The sequence below is a fragment of the Protopterus annectens genome, chromosome 16.part0 (genome assembly GCF_019279795.1).
Source record: "Protopterus annectens isolate FY-2018-M chromosome 16.part0, PAN1.0, whole genome shotgun sequence".
NCBI lineage: Eukaryota > Metazoa > Chordata > Ceratodontiformes > Protopteridae > Protopterus > Protopterus annectens.
Genome location: NC_056750.1, coordinates 262,790 through 282,500, shown reverse-complemented (window position 1 = coordinate 282,500; position 19,711 = coordinate 262,790). Strand labels below are relative to the sequence as shown.

The window sequence follows — 19,711 nt, the reverse complement described above, 5'->3', positions numbered from 1 at the left end:
GTGTGTGTGTGTGTGTGTGTGTGTGTGTGTGTGTGTGTGTGAGAGAGAGAGAATTCCTGAAGACGAGATTTGGCAGCATTTTACTATACTAACTAGAGTTGCTTGCCAAGGTATCAAACACAAGAGCAATGTAGTGCTGTTCTGTGCTATACCACATTGTCCGAAGCTATGACAATGGCTGGAATATGGATGGAAATTTTACAGCTTGAAATGAACTCGGTATAGTACACATATAAAATACACACACACACACACGCGCGCACACACACACACACACACAAAACATACTTGAAGAAAATCAAGCAGGTGTTATTTATACAGTATTTGACATTGCTGGCAGATTGTTTTGTTTTTGTCAAATATAAGTTGGTGGACTTTAATAATTCATGTCCCAATAGCTCTGACCTGCAGCTTATGACAGCTGGTATAACCGTTACTGGAATAGAGATTTGGCAGACAGCTTTGCAGGACATCTAAAAAAAAGATGAAAATGTAAGAGAAGATCAAATATCAAACATTGATCTTCTCCTTTTGCTAGGAAGACACATACCAAAACAGAGTTCACCATATCTTGGAGAAAAGGGAATATTTAAATAAATGGGAGTCCTGTACTTAGTATATGTAAGTCCAGTCTTCAGTGACTGTCCCAACTTTTCAGTACTTGCAGTCAGAGTCCCATTATTTTAAATGGTTACTGGGAAGTCAGTGTAGAGCAACACCAGTCCTCTACTTCTGTCATTGTGACTGTGGAGGGAAGGAGTCTGACTAGTACTGTTATAGTCTGTAGTGCAGTTTTGAGTGAAGAAGAAATGTCAACACACATCTACTACCATATGCATTTCGATATCCATTCATACACACACACACACACACACACACACACACACACACACACACACACACACACACACACACACACACTAGGTATTTCCTGCTCGGATTGCATCTCTCCACCCATTCTCAATCCCTTTTGCCCATTTTTGCACAAGCAGGTTAGAGTATCTCTTCTAGAGCCAAGGTTTAAAGATTATCCTATTGGAAAGTGTAGGTGCAATACAGCTAATCCTCATCTACACATGATGGTCACATGCACATTTTCTGCACTGCTCTGCGTTGATCTTAAATGACACAGACATCTGTACATCACTGTACTGTCCAGAGCAAGTCCACCATGGTGTACAGAAGCCTAATTTACATAGGTGGTGCCTTCAGCATGCTGCCTTTACATTATTACCGAAACATTCACTGCTCTGTAGAAAATGCTGCAATGCTATGCAGTAAGGCCTGTACAAGAGTAGCCATGGTGTACGACACAAAGGTTGTACAAGTGGCACAGGGACAAAGAAACCTTGCCTAGGCTTCGTACTGCATATTTTAGGAACTTGTACTGTTCAGAAGTTAATGTAATGGAATGCAAATAAACTGCATTAAGTAGAAATGGGCAGGATCCTAATATAACTTATTTTATTTATTTATTTATTTGTATTTGTTAACCAAGATAGAGCACTCATCTGCATAAATACTTTTTAGACATCACACAGGAGCACTGTCTGGTTAAGTGACTTTCTCAGAGTCTCATAGTAGAACAATGGAGGCTGAGGGAATTAAACCCTAAAACAGCCCAGCTGCTTAATTTACAATACCGCGCAAATTACTAATTTGTTCATACTAGGGCTTATCTGTCTGCAAAAAAATAGCAGCCTTTTATTATTTTTCACTTAGTTACTAAATGAGTTTTTGTTTTTGTTTTCTTTCTCTTCCTTTTTTAACTTTAAGTTAACAGTAGTATAGAACCAGAAATGTCAAGATGGTATCCATCTCTGTTTTTAATACAAAATTTACCACTTTCATCTAGTTAGTTCATTACTTTATCAGAATCTGCCATCCATGGTAAAAGAACCATTTATATGCATTCTCAAAAGTCATGTGGTCTTAGTGTCATGTGAAAATTCAAGACTTGGAACCAGGAAATAAAAACAGTGGTTTTACATATTTCCAGGTGGTTTTCAATCCACATTTTAAGCAAACCCTTTCTTGCATACATTTCTAGCTGAGATGAGAAGAGGCACATTCAGGGTAGTATAACAATGTTAAGAATGTGTTTATTAAACACTTTACAGATTTAAACCATTCACTTTAAGTATGTTAAGGTATCTTTATAATTTAGCTGACCTCAACTTTAAAATACTAGTTACTGAAATCATTTAAACAAGGGTGCTGTGTCACATTCAGCCATAGCTGCCTCACTGGCTCTGTATATTCCAGCCTACTCAACCGTGAGCCACTGCAGACATTTAATAATTCCCTCTCTAAAACAAAAATAAAAACGTTTTTAAAATTCTTGCATTTATTAGAATGCATATGAAAGGCATTGCTTTTGTTCTATTGTTTGATGTAATGTGTGTGCTTATAAGTTCTAGACTAGGGGTGTCCAACCTTTTTGGCTCTCTGGCCATTTACATAATAGTTCAGGGGCCACTTACCATACTTTGCAAGGTTTTGGGGGGCACATTACCATGTCCAACATAAAACAGACTGAGGACCAGATAAAATGCTTCGGTGGGCCGGATTGTGGACACCTCTGTTCTAGACTATAGGCCTCTCTCTGTCTTTCCTACATAGAAAGCATTACATGATGAATACAATGCTAAACAAACCCTTTGCACTACAGCTGAAACTGGTTATGATACTTAATATATTCAATACATCGCTCCATGACTTCCATACATCCCTATCACAAGATACAAATGATACCTAAAGACGTAGTGTACAAATCCAAATACAATTGTTATTAGGATTCAAACAGAAACCTTTTCTTCCATGCCCACAGAACAATATTCACATATATGGGGCAGAGGCTGCTGCCATGGCAACACAGGATACTGATGATAATATTTCCACTTGTAAAAAGAAGTAATTGTCCTGATGTATCAAATCCATTAATTCAGTCAATAAATTTGCTTCATTGTTATTAAGCTTGCGAACACGTCAATTATATCAACTGTCAAGCTTGTGAACATGTCAATTATATCAACTGTCAAAAATAAAGCAATCAAAATTCTACCTGTGGCAATATTTAAAGAAAATGAAATCAGTCTCTTAAATGTATGCAGTAATATCTGACTATAGAGACAGACAGAGGTTCAGTTTTTGAACCACCAGTGGATACACCGATGCAAGGGAGAGTTTTCACTGTTTTTATGAATTTTAGGAATGCCAAAGAAGCTAGTATAAATGGATCTTTAACTTGCAAAAAGTTGTACTCAGCTGCTGAAATTATCCCTTGGGACAACAGCTCAAATAAGAAACAATCTGTTTTGTGATATGTAATATTAACCTCACTTTTTTGTGATTTATATTCACCATATGTTAACTTCTGTGAGTGTGAGTATCAAAATTTATCTCTGAATATTCACGATTTTGTAGCTACTGACTGAGTGTATTACAGAAGACATACTGGAATTAGAATAGATACGTAAACTTTTTTTTGACATGTTTGGACAGTGATGTGCCAATATTTCTCATGTATAGATATTTAGAGAAGGGTGGTGTACCTTCTTGGTCACAGTATCAGGTACAAATATATGGTGTTTCACCAAAATGAAGAGTGTTGCTGCAGTTTCATGTAATAGCACCAACAGAGGAAAATGTTATGTCTACATTACAAAACATACTAGTGCCGTGGCATACAGAGATAAAGCCGCGGCTCTGCGTCAGGTGACCCAGGTTGAATTAGTGACTCAAGCATCTATGGTGATGTCACAGGATGTTGGGTTTTCCCATCCTGGAGGGATGGGGGTGGGCACACACATCAGAAAGATAAGTGTATTCATCCACATGGGGTGGGCACACACACACACACACACACACACACACACATACATGGGTGTATCTCACAGTGGATCTCTATCAAAGGCTGGGAAGGAAGAGAAGGGTGCTGTTTTGGGGAGGCAGTGGCAGAGGCTGAGTTGGCACAGAAATAGGAAGATACACCGAAACACTCCTTTAGATATCTATCTCTAGGACATAACAGGTGTGAGCAGGAAACTGGGAAAAATTTAAGGCTTAAATGACCCCCCCCCCCCCCCAGTCTGACACTACCCGAAAATCCTCCGTTTTCTCACATGCCCTGATTAGGGTTCAGTGCTAGCCAAGGGATGATTAAGGTGGGTCCAGTGAACAAGGAAAGGACCTGGATGCATGCCACTGGTCAACTGTGGAGAGACAGAATGACAGATGTATGCCTTTTTCATGGGGAATTTGAATAACATTGTTGATGTAATTGATTGCACATGTAAACAAAAAATACTGTGTATAGCCTTCTTGCAAAAATGCAATCACTGTTAAGTACCTAGCACCACTAGCATGATATATTTTTATGCATGCTTCTTTTCAAATAGAATGAGCAGGTCTATGTCCATAATTTGTGTACAGCAACTGGTGAGCGCAATGGATCCACATGCATGAACACTTCAGGAGACAGTTTGTTCTTATCCACACAAACGTGCCTTGGGTTTTCCCTGCTGAGAGCTGTGCAGTATTCTCAGCTAAATCTGTTCAGCCTGTGTTTGAAAAACAAATTCTTATGCCTATTTTTCCTTATCTCTTTAGTATGGGAAAAGGTAGCTGCTCAGACAATCAACAAATAATGACAGGTTTATCCTTGGTGCCTCTGTGATCATTCTAGTTTTTTTTTAATGTAATGAGAGAATGTGTATTGTTAAATCTGTGTGACCCACCAGCTCTAAGCTAAGTACAACTGCATGCTTAACTTCTCTGCATGTTATCACTCTATGCACAGGGAGTTTACCAGTGATGGTGACATGTGCAAAAAGAACACTAGAAAATGAAGGCTTTGCAGCCAGTCATGAGAGACCTGCCGTGTAGAGGATTCTCAGTGCTTTATCCTACTTCATATGTTTTCCTTCATCTTGGCATTTTCTCCAGCGCTACTTTCTTCATCATGTTTATACTCTGGGCACCTTCTTCCAGTAGGCAGTCCTTACTTCTATTCAAAACTCAAATGGGTCTTTGGAGTTTTACTTGTGCATATTGTGCATTCTGTCTGTTTACACTATTTCTGTGATGCAATGCAATATTTTGTTTATTATCAGTTTATATAGCAATAACCCACGCCTGGGTGTGGGTAATGCTGGATTTACCCACGGTTGGTGTGGTTTGGTCCCGAGGGCAAAGCCCAAGGGACCAAACAAAGCCAACCGTGGGTAAATACAGCATTACCCACACCCAGAAGTGGGTTATTATATTATGACATTATTTAAGAAAAGAAACTATTACTTTTCTTAAATAATGGCATAGTATAATGCCTGTTTACTGCCCTTCCGCAGATGTCTGGCATCCGCAGCAGTTCTGATGTACTGTGCGCCTGCGCAGTACATCAGAGCTGTGGGCAAAAGCAACGGAGAAAGCAAGATCTCCGTTGCTTTTTACTGTTTTGCTATGTTAAATGGGTTTAACATGGCGAGACAGTTTAAAATAAGTAACGGAGATGTCCGTTACTTATTTTAAAACTGTCTCGCTATGTTAAACCCATTTAACATAGCGATAAAAAGCAACGGAGATCTTGCTTTCTCCGTTGCTTTTTAAAACCTGTCTCGCTATGTTAAATGGGTTTAGCATAGCGAGACAGCTTTAAAATAAGCAACGGAGATCTCCGTTGCTTATTTTAAAGCTGTCTCGCTATGTTAAACCCATTTAACATAGCGAGACAGTGTTTTAAAAGTACAGTTATACTAATGGAAAAACGTCCAGGCGACCGGACCTTTTTCCATTAGTATAACTCGATTTACAATGTGCACGCTGGCCAATCAGCGTGCACGTTTTGGGGGGGTCATGGTATAATACACTATTTTGAACTCTTGTCACTTTGTTATTATTCTCATGTTTGGAAGCTCAGTAAATAATATACAGACAAGAAAGCATATCTAGACTACAAGATATCTGTATTGTAAACTGAATGTTCTGGAACTTACGTAAACTACATGACGTGCTAGTCGCTGTGGCTACCCCATTTAGTTTTAAAGTTATATGCTCTAATCATCTCTCACTTTAATGAAAACCCCTATTTAGTGCTTACTTTATCAGTTTAACATATTTCAAAAGAAATTCCTACCAATCCTTACTTATAAGCACTAAACCTATCCTTAAGCCTTACCAAAATGAAGTGTCGGAGTAATTTTTTCAGAATAATGTCATAACCCTCAGTTATTACATAATGAGTCAAATGTTCTACCTTATTCTACTTTGTTAGACTTTCCAGTAAATCTTTCAGAAAGTCATGCTTGACTTTTTTGAAGATAATGTCAGCTTTATTTCCTAAAGCAGTGTTGCCATTATGGGGCCACTGAGACTCGTAATACATTCTCCCCTTACCACCACCAACAGACAAAGGTAAAGTAACTGGTGCCGTTTCTGTTTATGTAAACAGGTGTCCCTGACACTTTGACTTTTTAAATCATTTACTTCTCACACATCATTTTAATTCGTACCGTCATGACAGCCTGTCACAAGGCAACAAATTATCTAAACAAAATATTTACGTAGTCAAAAATTCACAAATCAACCTTTACAGATGTATACAGAGTTCCTGAAGGCAAAGCCCTTGAACGTTCACCATTCATATAGTTCATTAAGTTTCTAGTCGACAGAAAACAATTGTTTTATATTCAGATTGTCTGGGTTTCTGTAGAAATGGTCCCTCACTCTCCAGCATGCATTTACAAGGAGAAGGTGTTTAATAAAACCTACCCGTTCAGATCTCTTAATATTCTGTCATGTACTCCAGTGAAATACATTTGGAAGCTCAGGGATGTAAAAATAGAGGGGCTCCATGGAGCAGTAATTTTATTGGAAGATGTAAATAGGTTCATAGGTAGGTACTAGGCTGTCAACCCAAGGGCGTAAGTAAGCCTAGCCAACAAGGTTCCCTGGCTTATGCCACCCAAGAAAGTTATTTTCCTGTGCCCCTGTCGAGCAGAGCGTGGTTGTTAATCCAGGCTGAGATGCTTAGAGCTGCAGTATGTAAAGGGACTGGGTTAAGGGAGTGCAGAATTCCATCTGACAGATGTATGCTGGCTTTTATACCACCATCAGGAAACATATGCATTTACTTTCACTGAAGCGCTGCTCTGATCTAGGTCTCCTTACTGATTTAGTGTTTCTTAACTTGTAGACAGACAAGTAGAAAATTATCCCTTTTTCGAGTATGACTCTAGCCACAAGGTAAATGGAACAATAGACAACCAGATAAAGCAGTCTTTCTTAATTGTCCAGATGCTCACAACATGTCCACATTTTTGCCTAATATTTTTGTCCTGGTCCTCAAAATATTTGTTGTTTTTTTAGCAGATCACTGAGGACTGAATACACTAAATAATGACATACATTTGAGTTTCAGATTTCGTATCCATCAGAAAATGCATGCTAACACAAACCCTGTTATTCTAGCAACTTTTTAAGTTTATGAACAATATTTAAAATCTGTCCATATTTTTGTCTTTGTCCAGACTTCTTAAGAGGTTGAGAAGTAGGACAACCATCAATATAATGTAAGACTAAAACAATGTTATTTAAGTATAGCTAATATACACAGCACAAAGTGAATACAAAACAACAGGAGGACAACTGACCAATGCACCTCTTTTTCACTGTAATTCAAAGAGAGCATTACCAAGTCCCTAATGCCAGAATACTAAATGCGGGAAGACATGGTAACAGATGTGGCTGAAGACAGAATATTGAATATGTCACTTTGTTAACATTGTGAAATACTGCATGTCAGCCTGTTACTTTACACTCAGTGAAGATGTTCTTCGTGTTTCACTGTTGCTGTCATTACATTTGGGTTATCTGCTTGCAGGTAGCCCTCACTCGGCCTGATTATCAAAGTCTTGGGTCCTGTGTTAGTTGCTTCCTCATCTTCCATGACGTCAAGTAGTTCGGGGTGTAAAGCATGCAGCTGATGACATTACATCAGTCTTTCTTGCCGTGCGGTGCCCGAAGCAGAAGCAGTTCACAAGTGCTGGTCAGCCGACTCCTGAAATTTTCGTTTTTGAGTTTCAGAACTGAAGTCTTCAACAAAGCTAAGTACCGTGTGGGGGTTCCTTTTTCTTGCTCTAAACCGATGTCGGTAAAAGTTACCAATTGTATTACTTGTGGAAAGCAAGTACCTCATAAAGATTTTCATTAGTACTGTATTCCTTGCTTAGGCCCAGACCACAAAGTCCCTCGCTGTCGGTTTTGTGCCTTATTCAAACCTCGAACTATTCGTCATCGGTTCATTTTCACATCTAAATATTTTGGTACTCTGTTCAATTATCCAGAAATAGCTTTGGTAAGCCACCTGACTACCGGCATTCTGAAAAAATGCAAAGATAAAGACAGAGACAGACTGCAAAGGTGCAAAGCTGCCGACGACTCTTCTGTTAAGCTAGTCGCCAGTTCGCTGGTACTCAGTGAGGCACTTTCGCAGCCCCTGAAACTTGCTACTTCAGATTCTCAGGCCTCTACTGAGACCCATTCAGAGTTCGGTATGCTGCGAGATGCTTCTTCAACTGTGGAACTTGTGGATGTCTCTACCTTGGATGGGTCCGGAGCCACTGTACATCACTGGCTTCTGAGGGTGTATTCAGGCTTACTGACTTGCATATTAAACCAACGCCATCATCTTCTTCAAGGCCTAAAACTTGATCCAGGCCTAGAAAACCAATGCCCAGACCGCATGGTCAGGCCCCTATGCCTAAAAAACAAATGATAAGAATGGCTGAAGACCTTATTACTCTTATCAGGGGAAGTCACACATCTCCCTGTAAGAGACCCATAACTGATTTTCCTTCTGATTTTTCTGATCAGGATTCTGAAATTACTGTTTTCTCTGATGACCAGGAATTGCCCATATCTGCCTATGAGGATTCTGATGCAGAGGACTCCATTCCCTCTGCTTCCCCTCCAGAGGATTTCTCTTTGGTGAAATTTTGCATACTCTTATGGAACATTTCCACTGGGAAAGCCAGGATTACTCTGACTACAAAAAGAGGCTTAGGGAATTCTTACTCCTACCTCAACACAGGCCTTTAGCTATCCCTCCTGTACTGGACATTGTAGATGATGCCTTCTAAAAATCTAGCCTGGCCCCTGACACTTTACCTCCGACTCCCAGAAAACCTGACAAGTATTGCAGAGTACCTGACTCTCACAAGATCCTCTTTAAGAATCCTACTGCGGATCCTGAGACCATTTCACAGGGACCCAAAGGCATTAAGACTACTACTGCCAAAAACCCTACCCCCTCTGATAGAGATTCCAGGGCCCTGGACAGATGGGGTAAGAAGGTATACACTTCTGCTACTTTGGCCATTAGAGCGTTAAACTGCCAGTTTCATATGTTAAAATATCAGCAGCATGTTATTGGATTGCTTAAACAGAAAATGATGTTGATTTCTGACTGTGCTGAAAATAAAGAATTACAAGATTTAATGCATTCTGCCGAACAAGTTGGAAAACATACTTTGCAATGTGGTTTTGATTCATTAGAGGCATCTTGCAGGGCTGCTGTCACTGGGTCTGTACTTAGAAGACATGCTTGGCTTAAGGAGCAAACTTTGCCAGATCATGTTAAAGCTAAATTACTGGATGCTCCCTTAAACCAAGACCGCCTGTTTGGCAACAGAGTAGAAGAAGTACTTAAAAAGACGGAGGAAAAAGCTAAATCTATGCAAACTGTTAAATATTTCCTGCAAGTACAGCCTCCCACAGTTAGTAGGCACTGACCTTCTAAGAATTGGTCCTTTTCTGCCTCTTCCAGGCCTTCTCGGTCCAAACCCAGGACTAGCAGACCACCCAGGCTTCAATCTCAAGGTACTCACAGGCCTAAGCAGTGGGGGTTTCCCACTTCCAAAGCTGGAAGTAGTAAGACACCCCCCATGGTAAACTGTCACAATGACAACTTTAAACCTTCCAAGCCCTGCTCACCTGACTGTTCCTGCCAGACCTACCCCCAAATCAGTAGGCAGAGGCTCAAAAGCAGGTTCTCTCTCTTCTAAGTATCAGGGCTATTCACCCTGTCCCAGAAAAGGAATGGGGGCACGTTTTCTACTCAAGACTTTTCCTGGTGCCCAGAAAAGACAATTCCTGGCGTCCTATCATGGACCTGTCTATCCTAAACACCTTTTTGGTAATCCCAAAATTCAGAATGCTAACTCTTCATCAGCAGCTTCCCAAGCTAGGCAAAAATGCCTGGTTGGCATAACTGGATTTAAAGGAAGCCTGCCTGCATATCCCAATAAGAGAATCTTGCAGAAAATATCTATGCTTCAGAGCAGGCTACATGCACTATCAGTTCTCTGCACTGCCCTTTGGCTTATCTACTGTGCCCAGGGTATTCACAAAGTGCCTAGCTCCAGTCATTGCATTATGCAGGCAAAGAAATATTCAAATATACCCATACCTGGACGATTGTCTAATTCAGACAGAAAGCCAGGACATACTATTAGATCATCTGGCATTTGTAAAGAAATTACTAACTTCTCTGGGGTACACCATAAACAAAAAGAAATCACATCTAGTACCCTGTTAACAAATTGTATTCCTGGGAGCAAGCTTGAATACAACTTCCCAGATGGCCTACCTCATTCCAGAGAAACAAGTTCATTTGACAGCCTACTTCAAACTACTGGCCACAAAGACCCAGCTATCTGCAAGGAAAACACTGCAAGCCCTGGGGTTCATGGCCTCTTGCATTCTACTAATTCCATATGCAAGATTGCATATGAGGAAACTACAATGGTATCTAAAAAGCCTATGGTGTCAACATTCTCAGGAAATAGAATCAATGGTTCCTATAATCCCTTGTCTAAAGACAGAGTTCCTTTGGTGGGCAGAGGCCTGCCACAGCAACAAGGGACTGTCATTCACTCTACCCCCTGCCGCCCAAACTCTAACAACAGATAAATCAGACTATGCATGGGGGGCTCACTTGGCAGGGCAGTGCATTCAGGGCAAATGGAACCCGAGTCAAATGCACCTGCATATCAATCAAAAAGAAATGTTAGCTATACAGAATGCTCTGACAGCCTTCAAGGACCACATTTTTCCAGGACAAGTATTGGTAAAGATGGACAACACCACTCTTATGTGGTACATAAACCCACTCATACCCTTTCTGCAGACTAGCCATGGCTCTGTAGAACACAGCCTTGAGCTACCAAGTGCATCTACAAGCTCAATTCCTGCCAGGCAAGCTAAATACACTAGCAGACAATCTAAGCAGAAATCTCATGGACCCACATGAGTAGAAACTGGAACCAAAGATATTCAACATTTTAAGAAACAAATGGGAGAGCCCAGAGAAAGACCTGTTTGCCTCCCCTCAGAACTACAAATTGGACAAATTCTGCACAAGGACTCCCCACAGACAAGCATGGAAAGTGGATGCCCTGTCCTTCACCTGGAAAAAACCTATCAGTTTACACCTTTTCCCCTCTGCCTCTCCTCTCCAAACTTCTACTAAAGATCAAACAGGACAAACCAAGGACAATACTCATTGCACCAGACTGGCCATGCCAACACTGGTACCCCCTCTTGCACAGTATATCACTGCTGGAACCATGGCACCTGCCTCAGACCCCTTCCCTGCTATCCCAGCAGGAGGGCCAGATTCTGCACCCCCAGCTTCAAACCCTGAACCTTGCAGCCTGGCTAATTACCTGATCTCTCCATTACCATCCCTCAGTAAGCAAGTGATGGATGTCATTCTGGAGGCAAGGAGGCCTAGTACTAGAAAATCCTATGCTGAAAAATGGAAAAGATTCTGTTCCTGGAGCCAAACTCAGGGGATGGGGACAACAGTGCCCAATTTACCGCATATTCTTCAATACTTAACTGAGATGCTTCACAAGGGCCTTTCCTTTTCTTCCATTAAAATTCATGCCTCGGCCATTTCAGCACATTATAATACAGAGCCACCCCTCTTCTCTCATCCACTGCTAAAGCAATTCCTCGGAGGGGCCAAAAACTTAAGACCACCTAGGAGAGCCCCTACTCCAGCCTGGGACCTTAGCTTTGTATTGGAAAAGCTCACTCTACCTCCCTTCAAGCCAGCTGCAAATGCAGAGTTGAAATTCCTTTCTTGGAAAACAGCCTTCCTTCTAGCCATCTCTTCAACAAGAAGGGTGTCTGAATTACAGGCCCTCATGGCAGTGGAGCCTTTCATCATCTTTCATGTGGACAGGGTGTCCCTCAGGACCAATCCTTCCTTTATGCCCAAGGTGGTATCCAGTGTGGCCCTTAATCAGTCGATTCATTTGCCAACTTTCTTTTCTAATCCACAGAGCAAAGGGGAACAAATACTGCACTCCTTGGACATGCACAGACAACTTAGATTTTACTTGGACAGGACTAAGCCTCTCAAGAAATCTGAACAATTATTGGTTGTATTTGATGCAGGGTCAGAGGGGAAGGCCATTTCAAAGCAAACCATTTCTAAGTGGATAGGCCATTGCATTCATTTCTGCTATAAACACCATGTTAAACCTACCCCACAGGTAATAAGACCATATTCTACCAGGGCTGCATCTACCTCTACAGCCTTTGTCAGAGGTGTTCCTACCAGGGACATCCTAGAATCTGCTACCTGGAGTTCTGTACATACCTTCATCAAGCATTACCATTTGCCAGTTTTTTCTAAATCCAGAGATGGTTTTGCCACTGCAGTCCTGCAGGGCCTAATAGCTGGTCCTAATGCTCTCTAATTGCCTCCTCCCTTCCTTAGCTTTGGGAATCTACCCAAATGTAATGACTGCAACAGTGAAACACGAAGAACATAGCACAGTTGTGTACACTTACCATAAATGTAGATGTTCGAGTGTATTTACTGTTGCAGTCCTGGTTACCCTCCCTCCAGCCCCCTGACTGCTATTGTCTATACCTATCCTTTTGTTTACTGTACTTAAAGCTTTCTGGTGTATTTGCTTTTTGTTGGAGGTGTAACCTTGTATATAATTGCTTCCCATTATGGGGGCACCTGACATCTGGGTCAAGAAAAACTGATGTAATGGCGTCGGCTGCATGCTTTATATCCCTGACTACCTGACATCATGGAAGATGAGACAGCAACTGACAGGACCCAAGATTTTGATAATCAGGCTGACTGAGGGCTACCTGCAAGCAGATAACCCAAATATAATGACTGCAACAGTGAATACACTCTAACATCTACATTTATGGTAAGTGTACACAACTGTACTTTTGTATTAATGTGGCATTAGTGATTCAAGGCTTTTACATTTTCCATCTTATCTGAGGTTGTGTAATCCTTGACTTGGTATACATAAGTAAGAAGGGTCTAGCAGGTTGTTGTTGTTGTTGTTGTGTCTTTCGGCTTTTCCCGGTTAGGTGTCACCACACCAGAACTCCGGTCCGCTAATGATTGGCAGTAGATTTTTACGTGCCGAGTTGCCAGCCCTGATGCACAACCTTCAACGAAGTTACGCCCATTCACACATGTCTCCACACAGAAGACGCTTTAGCTGAGAATCGAAGAGGACAACATCTTACTGTAAGGTGACAATGCTACTGCAGCACCACCACCACAGTTAAGAAGGGTCTAACAGGTAAACCTCCCAAAATGGAAGGTACAGGGCTTTTGCCCCCATGGAAAAAATGGCTTTTTCTTTTCATCTGGTTTAAACCTTTTCAAAGGGTTTGCTTTGTTTTACTGAAGCTACAACCAGTGTAGGCTTGTCCTGATGTAGTAGAACCATCTCTGTGCAATCCCCCCACTCTAAGATGAGCAAAAAGAAGGTCCATTCTTTGATCAAGGGCTCCTTAATCCATTCTTCCCCAAGTCTCCAATAGGAGCACTCAAATTCAAGTTGCAGAGTAAAAAAAAAAGAAAGAAAGAAGAAAAGTCCCTTCACTGATCTGGTGGTCCTCATCTCTTTTAAAAAGGAGTGCCAGATCCACCCCTCAACTCATAGTTCAAAAAAGGTCTTTTCTACTTTTAAAACTTGCCACATTTACAGTCAGGAGCAGCCTTAGGTCAACTGGTGCCATAGGCAAAAGGGCTCCATGGTGCCCCCCACCATACCACCCAGTGCCTCCATCCTCGTCTACCTACATTAAATAAATACTGGAAAAGCACCCCTGCTAGAGTGGCGCCCTAGTCGACCGCCTAGTTGGCCGATGCCTAAGGCCGGCTATGTTTACAGCTAGCAACTTGCTATAACTTAACCACAATTGAAGCAATGAAGCAAGTAATACACTATTAACCAATCACCTTCTGTCAAGGGCAGCTACTCCCCATTTGCCCCACCCTTGCTATACTTGTGTCTACCCTTAGAGTGAACTGTGATATATCAAAACCAAAGGTGACTACAGCAGTGAACTAAACACTCAGAAAGTTGCATGAACTGTACAAAACACTAGCATTAAATAAAGGCTATGAAAAAAAATATTGACTGTGTGTCATGCAGAAAATAACTCAAGTAGAAAGCACTGTGAGGATATATGAAACAAAATGAAACATTGCAAAGAAACAGCATGCGCCATGAAACAAGAAGAAAGTGAGCTAATGCACAGAACTGAACACTGACAGAGACAGAAAAGAAGCCACAGATTCAGACAAATATTGTATTCTGAATTACATGAAAAAGACATCGACTATCCCAAAAAATCAGAAAGAACCCTACCACTTGTGATGAAGGCTGCATTAAAAAGGCCCTGTTTCCATGAAGTGTTACTATCAGATTCAATGCCACATTAGCCATGATGAGGTAAGATCTTATTATTAGCTAAATCTGCATGTCTCTGAATCACAGTTAACTACTGCAAATCAGCAGTATGCTGTGGTAGTTAACACTGGCAGCTGATGCACTGTGTTATCACAGGCACCCCTGATCCACTCTTCCACAATTTATACACAGTAAGACACACAAAAGCACACAGACACACACACACACACACACACACACACACACACACACACACACACACACACACACACACACACACACACACACCTGACCTACCCCCTCATTACCTGCCTTCCCCCACTGTGACATGTCAGAGTGGCGCACACTCATATATGCAACACCTCATGTATACACACACACACACACACACACACACACACACACACACACACACACACTTGACTTACCTCCTCATTACCTGCCTCCCCCCACTGTGACATCCCAGAGTGGAACACTCTCATATATGCAACACCACACACACACACACACACACACACACACACACACACACACACACACACTCAGAGCGCACATACCATAACACTAACTGACCAGTAAACTGCCTGGTACTTACTCATACCATGATGGATGGCCATGTTTATTACTACGGGCACCCAAAAGTGTCCATGCTAATTAAACAGTTCTGGGGAGGGGGGGCACATGGCTAGTTAGCATATACCTGTCCACATGGAATGCTGATTAGCATATACCTATCCACATGGAATGCTTATTAGCATATACCTATCCACATGGAATGCCTTATCAGCATACACCTATCCACATGGAATGCCTTATTAGCATACACCTATCCACATGAAATGCTTATTAGCATACACCTATCCACATGAAATGCTTATTAGCATATACCTGTCTACATGGAATGCCTTATTAGCATACACCTATCCACATGGAATGCTTATTAGCATACACCTACCCACATGGAATGCTTATTAGCATATACCTGTCCACATGGAATGCCTTATTAGCATATACCTACCTACATGGAATGCTTATTAGCATATACATATCCACATGGAATGCCTTATTAACATATACCTACTCATATGGAATGCTTATTAGCATATACCTGTCCACATGGAATGCCTTATTAGCATATACATATCCACATGGAATGCCTTATTAACATATACCTACTCATATGGAATGCTTATTAGCATATACCTGTCCACATGGAATGCCTTATTAGCATATACCTATCTACATGGAATGCTTATTAGCATATACATATCCACATGGAATGCCTTATTAGCATATACCTACCCATATGGAATGCTTATTAGCATATACCTATCCACATGGAATGCATTATTAGCATATACCTATCCACATGGAATGCATATTAGCATGTACCTACCCATATGGAATGCTTATTAGCATATACCTATCCACATGGAATGCATTATTAGCATATACCTATCCACATGGAATGCTTATTAGCATACACCTACCCATATGGAATGCTTATTAGCATATACCTACCCATATGGAATGCTTATTAGCATATACCTATCCACATGGAATGGTTATTAGCATGTACTTTATTGTTATACCTTATTAGTATTCTTTGCTTTAATTTCATCCTACCTTCAAATGATAATCTCTTTCCACTACTTCACAATATTCTAATGACATTTTTCAGACAAGACTTCTTGATAATCCCACTGTCACTTGTCTTTGCCAGCCCAGTAGCGTTTATGGAATATAGGTAAGAGAATCTCAGATATTGGCATGTTTGCCAGGCTAGTAGCATTTATGGAATATAGGTAAGAGAATCTCAGATACTGGCATGTTTGCCAGACTAGCAGCTTTTATGGAATATAGGTAAGAGAATCTCAGATATTGGCATGTTTGCCAGACTAGCAGCTTTTATGGAATATAGGTAAGAGAATCTGAGATAGTGGCATGTGTCCGAGTGTTTAAAATATGCAAACTTTAAACAATAATAGAAAATTTCACTTTTTCCTAGAAAAGGAGTATCATTTTCATATCAACATACCAGTAATATGATGCTGGTACATAATGAGTTTATCACCTGAAAAAATGCAAGATATGCATTTTTTTTATAAAACCGCAAAACAGACACCGAAATAGTCCAAATAGGGACAGTACTGAGCAGACATTTTGTTGCATGATCAGCAGTGCCCCTTCAATTACTTTTCCGCACTTTCAGGTGTCCGGCTGATGTGACTGTAAATTCCTTGGCCTTTTCCATTCATTAACTATTAACTGTGCTGTATTTTATAGACATCTAATCCTAAAGACCTTGCTGTAGAGTACCTGGCATTACATTATTATCGATGAAATGCTGATATCACGCGACAGATAAATGTTCAGAAGTCTTGTAAAGTATGTGATGCAGAAGCATTATGCTCTGAATGTGATCCACATGACCTTAGTTCATTTAGCTGCCCAGGTTCTGGAAAGGCCAAGGTAGAAAGGATGGGACTGAATGGTTTCTGCCAGCTCACTAATTAGCTGAAGGTGGGGTGGGTAGGTGGGTGGCTTTGGTTGGTTGCTTGGTGACACCTAGAGGAAGATGAAGGTGCTAAACGTCTGGAGCAGGGGCTTGGAGAATACATTTAGCCCTTGTGGTTGGAAAAGTTGAGGGAGCTACCACTAGGAGTGTGCTATCACCTGGGGGAGGAGGGTAGGCTGACTCATCACACCTTTAAGTTGGCCTGCTCCGTACCATCTGAGGTGCCCCTCATACCTTTCAACTATACAGATTTTTGATGTCCAGATTTTTGTTATATTTTTTTGGGCTGGTCTTTATACAATTTGTGATTTTTCTGGATTTTTATGGCAAATCAATGAGGATTTAATTCACTAAATAATGACAGTCATTTGAATTTCAGACTTTATATCCTTCAGAAAATGTATGGCAACACAAGATCTTTTATTCTAGCAACTTTCTAAGTTTATAATAGTAGTATTTAATATTTGTCCCTATTTTTGAGGCTTTGTCAAGATTTTTTGTGCTGAGGTTAAGAACTATGGTGCCTCTTCAGGGGGAATGAATGGGCTCATTAAGTACCCCAGCATGAGAATGAACTGGGTGCAGGACTCTTGCCCATCCCAGGGATGTCTGCCTGTTGCCCTTGACAGAAAGAATGGGCAAACTGGGTAAAGGTGGTAAAATAGAGCCACTGGCCATATCTATTAGAGGAGGTAAAAAAAAAAAGTAATTCTCAATAGCTGGACTTTCTTAAAAACCCAGACAAAGATGAAATACTAGCTAAAGGATACTGGTTCAGGCCCAATGAAAAATCAAAGCAAAAATATTATTGCAAACATGGAGAGTTTATTAAAAGTTCAGCACTCTCATCTAAGTCAAATGCTAGACTTTCTCAGAACCAAAATTTAATTATAAACTCTCCAAATAAATAGCACCAATAAATTACTTAATTAATGAAAATGTAATCATTAAATAAATGCTCTGAAACAAAATAAGTACAATACAACATAGTCACCATAATATCACTATAAATGCGACATAACAATAAATGTGAATTTAGAAATGAAAAATTATTTTTTATTTATTGACTTTAAGAGAACGTAATTTTAATTTGCTATGAATACTTACAGCTTCATTAATCCTTGGGGAATTGATGCATTCAGTCTCAATCGCCAATACATTTCCTTCAATTTCAAAACAATATTTAAAATCACCTTTCTTAAAGATAAATGAACTGAATCAATTACTGATAAAAAAAAAAAAAAAAACTTTCTGACATCAGGACGTGCAGTATAACGTCTATATGATGCATTGTCTAATTTGTGAATTTTTCTATCACTCAGATGGTCTCTTGTATGTATTTTAAACTTCAAATAGTCTTACCAGTATAAAAAACAAAATGACTGACAAGTGGCTAAATAAACTGCTCCACAAGAATTACATGTAAAACATCCTTTTGTGTATATAATTTTGTCATAACAATTACCAGTTATGATATTAATATTACTTGTATGTCTGCAAAACTTGCAAAAACCACAAGAACAGTTTCCTTCAATCTTTTCTTTGTGTGTAATGTTAAAATAAATACTCTTGTCTGTCTCTTATAGCTGCTTAATATTTTGTGATTTTTTTGTATGTACATATCGGGACTTCTCCAAAAATGCCTTTTAATTCATCGCAATAAACAACTTTCAATTATTTGTAATTCTACATACGTTATTCTTTGTTATAAGCCCATCAGCTCCACTGGTTTTGAACATATTGAAGGGCATCAGCAGTGAAAAGTGAACCTTGAAGGAATAACTGGATCCTTACTAGTTTGTCCTGTACTCACAGAGAAAACAGAGAAGTACTTGTGGCAAATGTAGACAAATGTAACTCATTGTACATGTGAGGTATTTTCTCAGGAACAGATTTTCGTGGAAATCAACAACTATATAATGAGAACGGTTACAACCCTCAAGAGTCAAGTGTCATTACAAAGAGTTTTGAGAGAATTGATACTCCTAGACAGCAACATCCTGTCACCTACTCAGCATGGTTTCAGACCTGCCCATAGTACCACTACAGCCCTCCTCTGCTTCACAGACACAGTAAACCATCTCAAAAATGAAGGCCTGCAGGTGTCAACTCTTTTTTTGGATATGTCCAAAGCATTTGACACAGTCACACCAAATCCTGCTAAACAAACTAAACCAATATCACGTATCAAATTCCACTCTTACCTGGTTCCAAAGCTACTTAACTGACAGGTACCAAGCTGTGAAATGGGAAAAGTATCTCTCTTCTCAGCTGCCCATAACTATAGGAGTCCCACAGGGTTCTATCTTAGGACCACTACTATTCATAATCTTCACAAATAACATCCATACCTCCACCCAGCATGCATCTATCATTCAGTATGCAGATGACACTACCTTAATCTGTGCTGGACAAAACATTCCCACCCTCCTGCAAACAACTCAAC

At 40.3% G+C, this 19,711-nt stretch overlaps 1 protein-coding gene across 2 annotated transcripts in view; it reads left to right on the top strand.

The window, feature by feature from the left end:
* LOC122790962 (histo-blood group ABO system transferase-like) overlaps positions 1 to 19,711 on the top strand; it is a 515,753-nt gene that overhangs the window by 263,590 nt on the left and 232,452 nt on the right. The window lies entirely within an intron of this gene.